The 6,695-nt window shown below is 41.0% G+C and overlaps 1 long non-coding RNA gene across 1 annotated transcript; it reads right to left on the bottom strand.

The window, feature by feature from the left end:
- Window positions 1–234: 234 nt before the first annotated feature.
- On the bottom strand, window positions 235–5,811 carry LOC310914374. Its single transcript, XR_014591020.1, has 3 exons — window positions 5,757–5,811; window positions 2,376–2,477; window positions 235–277 (listed from the first exon to the last, which is right to left on the bottom strand). It is a non-coding gene; the product is annotated as an uncharacterized lncRNA (long non-coding RNA).
- Between the last annotated feature and the right edge of the window lie 884 nt (window positions 5,812–6,695).

Genomic DNA, 6,695 nt, shown 5'->3' with positions numbered 1-6,695 from the left:
AGAGGCAGAGTCCCAGTTTCTATCAAAGCAGCCATGGAAATGGAAAATGTTACAGCTTTGTGCACTGTCTCAGCAGGCTCTTACGAGTCTAAGGCATACTGACACAAAACCTTGACAAGTGTCCATGTAATAAGAATGTTTGACAGGAGGACATAAAAAACTATTCAAGAAGGTTGTGATAGTGTTTCTACAAGGAGATGAACTTACTTCTTTAGATGGTCGTGTGAAATAAAAGCATCCTCTCCCTTTTACAGGAACTGGAATTCCATGTTATTTGCTAAAAAGAAAGAAACAAAAAATGTTGTTGAATATTGTCTTCTATGGGAAAGGAACTAAGCCAGCATGTAGTGCTACATTTCACTGAAGTTTTTAACAGGATGAATACCCCAGAAGACTTCACTTGAAGAAAGGAACTGTCAAGTACTACAGCCTTTACAAAAATTATGAAGTTACTTTGAATGCATTTGGGTGATGGTTACAAGAGTTTTTTGCTTGGCTAAATTTTATCACACTCCCTAATCATGCTGCCAAACATAATCTCATTTGCTCTTGTCTACAAAAATCTTAGTGTCTCTATTTCCACAAAACTGTATCCACCATGTATCCTTATCCCACAGAAATCTTTGACTGTAGAAAAAACAACCCTTTTATATTTCTTTCTTTCCCTTATAGCCTTTTAATGACAACTTTACCCTCTTTTTGGAGTCAAACTTTCACCAAACAAACAAAAAAAAAAAAAAAAAAAAAAAAAAAAACAAAAAAAACACCACATTTTCAAGAAAGAAAGGAATGAATATGCAAAGTACACAATTACAAACAGACAAATAAGGAGAATAACAATAGAATTGTAATTAAAACATTACCATTTAGGTTATGGACTAATTTAATGCTCCCCTTCTCCAGTCTTTCATTTATAGTTGGAGGGAGTTAGCTTGGTCTCAGCTGCTCAACCAGCAAGGCCTTAGACTTTCAAAGGAAGTCAGTTCTACCCATGTATGGCCTGTGAGCTCTCATGTATGTGTTTACTGAAGAATGGTTCCCACACAGCCACTGCATTTCATTTTTTAATATCAAAAAATTCAGGTCCTAAAAAACTGTTTTACCCACTTATCAAATAATGTGCCAAGTTGAAAAAACTATCTTCAGTAATCTGCTAATCAGTCTTTCCTACTAAGGTCGATTCTATTGTCTGCATTTGAGATAATGAATATTAAAATTGCACAATTCATCCCACAGGGTGTTTTTCAAATTATACAGAGCACAATAGAATCCATTTTCTTGCTGTTGAAATTCCGCCTTCTTCAGGGTGGAAACACAGGAGATATGGATGAGTGGAACATAACACTGTGCAGCAAAGAGGGGAGGAGAAACCCACGCCAAATATAGCAGGGCAATCCTTTAATCCTACAGAAAAATGAAAAGGTTCTTGGATCTTTGCAGCCTAATTTGATATCATCAGCCACTGTGCACAAAATCAACCACGTCTGTGTGTAACGCACAGGTGGCCAGACCTGTGCAGAGACCAGGTTGTGTAAGGAGTGACAAGATCAGCATGCAGGTTCCTGAGCCTCACACACATACTTTGATTTATGTGCAGAACAGGAAGGACCATCTTACAGGAAGGGAACAAGCACATACTTGCACATGTAGGTCCAGAAGACAATCTAAACAATATAAATTATAGAATGCAGCCCCAAAGAGGTGAAAGGCAGCATCAGCCTGGCCAGGTGCTGACCAGGTATCCCAAAATGTCTCTTCCCTGGAAATAAGTGAACAACATAGGGTTTCATTGTACTTTGGTTTTATAATAACATTGTTTCCATTTATTAAATGATAATTATTGAGAATGGCAAAAATTCACAGACAGTAAGTTTGAACAAAACTTTGGAAAGTAATCTCTAAGAGGCAAAACTTCTGGAGAGTTTGGTGAGAGAAAAAGCCCAGACTGAAGGGTGTTTTCAAAGGTTTTAAAAACTTTACCTCATGAAACTTCCAGCTCCAGAATCAAACAGAAAATCTTTTCCAAAAACTATCCTGAGCTGCTTGTTCATTTATAATTGGATAGGTAGAATATTTAATTCACACTTCCACGCTGTTTTCAGACCAGAAGAGAACCTTCTACATTTCTTCCAAAAACCAAACCCAGAAGTTTCTGTGGTGGGGCAGGGATAGAGGCTGAGTAAGGCCATACTCTGCAGCTTCAGTGGTAGCTCAGCATCCCATTCCCTCCCATCCAGAACTTCTCTGGCCTGGCAAGATCAGACTTTTTAAAAGAAATGGAAAAATGCAGTTTATTGTGTTAACATCCGTCCTTTTAAAAGATATACTGTACAGGTCATAACTTATCCTTTTTAATAAAAAAGAAATAAATTTACCTTTTGAGTGTCATTTCTGACCACTACTGCCCCTTTTCTAAAGCCACGGGGCTTCACAGTAGACAGCCTGATGGAATTTCAGTTCACATCTTAATTTTCCTCCTGATAAAAGAGACAAAAAGTTCCTTTCAGTAAAAATAAAATTTAATATGGTCTGCAAATTTGATATATTACAACCTCCAACCTCAGCTTAATTGTTCACAAAGGGCTAACGGTACCACTGGCAAGTAAATGACTTCTACAGAGTGTTGCAACTCTGATAGCTGAAGAGAAGGGGAGCAGCAGTCTGACAGATAATCAAAATTTTTAATGTGAACCATAGTGAGAGAGGTTATTCAGAGCACAGCCAGACTGTAGGAGCCCTCTGCAGCTGCCATAGTAGCTCCTTAGGATGAGAAATGCTTAAACATCATCCTCACTCAACTTGGTTAAGTGTTGCTGCTGTTAGTCACCAACCAATGGAGCCTGACACTTCACAGCAGCAGACAGCAACAATCTGTGATCTGCACAGACAGAAACATGCTACTTGAATTTCTTTGGGGCCAAGGCTGCCCAGTTCTGTGGCCCTCAAGAGCTTTTTTTGACAAGGAACCAAGGGAAAGAGTATGAAGGCAAAAAGAAAAGAGTGATGCAAACACACCCAGCCCGGCCCATGGAGGCTGACCTTTGAAAGGCCACTGCAGAGAGCAGGATTTTAGTGAGGCAGCTGGGCCTCCCACAGCCCACACAGGTTTGCAAAGGGCAAGAGGGGGCAAGGCAAAGGCTGGGTGGAAGAGAACAAGGGGGAAGAAGTGATGTTTGTCCTGGTTTTGTGGTTTGAGAAGTTAGGAAGAAACCAAATTCGTCCCTGACTCTCCTGATGCTGTCCTGACGAAGTCCACAGACACCCAGGTGCAGTCAGAGCTGGTGTGCAGAGAATGAACCCATGGAGCTGAAGGGACCATATCACCAAAGAGGTCCTTGCTTCCTTTTGCTACTGAGAGCACACAACACAAAGTACTCAGTGGCTGGGAAGACAGCATGACCCATAACCTGGTTTACCTTATTGTCTTTATTATATTTGATAAAAGTAGGAAAATCACATAATTATTCCCCAGCTGATTTGGTTGCTAAAGGAGAGATGGGTCAGGGGCCTACACAGGTGAGCAAATGCCCACCTGCACAAGTCTAAAGCATTCTAGTTGCTCCAGGATATTGAAAAGCCAGCAGCAATAAAAAGCATTTATTTTCCCTCTTAATCTGGGTAACACTTTGCAGCACTATAGCATCATAAATGAGTACACTGAATAAAAATACAGTACAGTGTGCAAGCCTGTCTATAAAGAGAGGGCACTTGCCAAAGTGCTGACTGCATGCATACATTTACACCTTACCAGGCACAGGTCATTAGCAGATGTACTTATACAGAGAATGCTGAATGCACTTTCCTCCTTCCCCTCCAGATTCAGTGTGGGGTCAGCAACATCAAACAGCTCCCACAGAGAGCCCTGGCAGCCCCCCGAGACCACCAACAATTGCATTTGTCCTGGCAGCTGCTGCTCCCCTCAGGGTATGCTCCCCACGAGCTGCCCCTCAGGAGTGAGGCTGCAGCACAAAGGAACCCAAACTGTGTCCTACCAGGAAAGGGAATTATAGACCTGCCAGCTAAGAGCATAAATGCTTGGTGCCTCCTCCCCAAAAGGTAACAGCAGCCTCTGTACAGGCCTGCACAGGCTCTCCCCAAGCCTTGGAAGGGTCTGTGCTTCATGGGATCACCCTTGGGAACACACCCCAGGGGCTGCAGCACCACCCCAGCACACCAACCCTGCTCCACACAACTGACAACTGTGTTGGGCTTCCTGACAGGAAAAAAGGATGGTGAAAACAATACCTGTCTTCTTGCTGGTGAAAGGCAGCTGAGCTATCCACATGTGCAGACCAAAGGGAAAGAACACTTCCAGATCAGAGGGTGTCTGCAGCTCAACAGCCAAAATCTCCAGCCTATTTCTAAATTAGGGATGCTGATATATCCAGCAGCAGCCACTAGTCATGTTAGCTGTCTCAGTGTCACTGGAAAGCAACTACCAAAGCCTTTAGAAGTTCATATTTCAATTTTAAAGCTGAGGCTATTTTAGCTAATGTCCCCAAGGCAATTGTCTGGTCAAATGTCAGAGTTTATACTGCTAAAGGAAATCACTATGTTTATGAGATCTCTGCAGTTTGGGAACCACATTAAACCCCATTTGACTTTCTCAGATTATACTGTGTTGTGGATATCTTTTTCTCCCCCTGTGTTTGGAACATATCTCAATCTCCTTGTATTCCTATGAGCTATTGAAAATATCTCCTTCTGTCATGTTTAAATATGAGCTTCATCGCTGTAGGATTTTTCTCCACTAATTCACTTATTAAAAAAGAAAAAAAAAACAACTTTCAATTGATGTTGTTTCTGTATGCTTTCTGAGTCTGATATCCTGCAAATTGGTAATTTATTTACTTTTTTCATTAGCAAAACATTGCTTGAATTTTGGTATTTCATGACAAATGCTAATGCTTTAAACTTTAATTTAACTCTTTGACATCCAAGATTCCCCTTCCTTTTTGTCTCTCAGCTTCTTGGGTTTGCCCTACTCACTGCATTACTGACAGCAGGGATTGGCTGTTTTGCTTTGGCACAGGCACAGTTCAGGTGTTACCTGTGGCTGCAGAGGAGCTCTGTGACCTGCCTTCCACATGAATTTCACTCTGCCCATGTTCATGAGCTGGTTGCACCTCAGAGATTCCCTGGACGTGTAATTTGGTCTGAGGCATTTGGAATCTTACATATCCACTCAAGTAATGTGGCTTGAAAGCATTTCTTGATTTGTAGACTTTAAAACCTCATACTTTCTCCACCACTACACTGAAGTGCTTGTTCCTCTGCCAGGCCTGAGTTGTAAAAACTCTGCCTTTTTTCCTAGCAGTGGGCTTGTTCTCAGGTTTTTAATGTCTCCTCTAGTTTGGGGTTTATGCATGTCTGAGTGTCATGACACCTACAAGCTAGCATCAAATTCCATGTACAGTTAATCCCACTGAATTTGTCAGTTCGAAGAGCTTAAGATGCCTAAAAAACTATGGAAATGTGTTTTTTAAAGTTTGATTTTAACAGAAGACTTGGCCAGAGAAGCTGGACTGCTACACTGTGTGGAAGCACTGGTGATGGATGTAAATGTGAAAGTTCCTATTCCAGGCAGCTTTCTTCCCAAAGCTTTTAACTTACAGGCCTTACACTTAATTTTGTTCATATTAAAGGTTACTTCTACAGTAGCCAGTGTTGAAGACTATCCTTTACAAAACCCAATATAGATAACACACTATGTGATGGAAAACTACACCTTTAAACACAGAAGAGAACAAACTCACTTTTCTGTTTCCATGGAAGACAGTGGTTCCTCTCCTCCATGCTCCCAGTCCCCTGCATGTGGTTACAGGGCTGCAGCACCCAGCACCTGCCCACACACAAGAGCTCTGTGTCTGAAACAGGACAATGTAAAAGGAGCATTTTAGAAGCAAGAGAGAGAGGACCATAATGTGCGCAGTATAGTTTTTCTTCCTATAGTCAAGGTTGGTTTTGTTTTAGCTTTGTTCTCCTCATAATTCTGCTAGATCCTCCCCATCTTTGAAAAGCAACAGGTACCAGATGCTGAAAAGATAGCACTGAGCTAAGCCTGGAAGCTAAATTTTCTGATTATCTTTCATATAATGACATCTGTACTTTTTAGATTTATTTATCTAAACAAGTACCTCCATTTCTTTTTGGTATTTTTTTTTTCTTCATATTATTGGCTGACACCCAAGTAGGCAAAGTATTCCAGTGCCATCCCATTTCTGGGTTCAAGTAAAAATTAAAAAAAAAAATTAAAAAGAAAGAATCAGTGTAAGGTTGATCACACACTTGTTATTAAGTCAAAGCCGGATTCAAGTGTTTGTGTGAGGTAGAATTATCTCATTCTTTTTGTCTGTGTCTTTCTGTGATCTACCAGTCAAGTATGTGATTGGATTTCAGCTCAACAAAACCTTAAATTACACACCTATTGTGCCTGAGCTAAGCCTAGTTTCACAGCACTGGAGAAGGCTCCTCACTGCTCTTTTGGCACTGTTCGATCTGGCTTCTGCTATCATCCGCAGGTTGATGAATGAGTAATAGGATTAGAAAGTCTCATCTCTGAAATGCTATAATTGTCACATTTGGTGAATTGACAAAGGCTTGGGCCATGGAGAGGTGCTCCACAATGTAAAGTCATATGTTCAACCTGAGCTCACTGGCCAAGGCTAAGAGAATGGGAGGAATAAAAAGAATCC

Source organism: Zosterops lateralis (genome assembly GCF_965231275.1).
Source record: "Zosterops lateralis genome assembly, chromosome: 12".
Taxonomy (NCBI): Eukaryota; Metazoa; Chordata; class Aves; order Passeriformes; family Zosteropidae; genus Zosterops; species Zosterops lateralis.
This window is presented reverse-complemented; position numbering and strand designations above follow the sequence as displayed.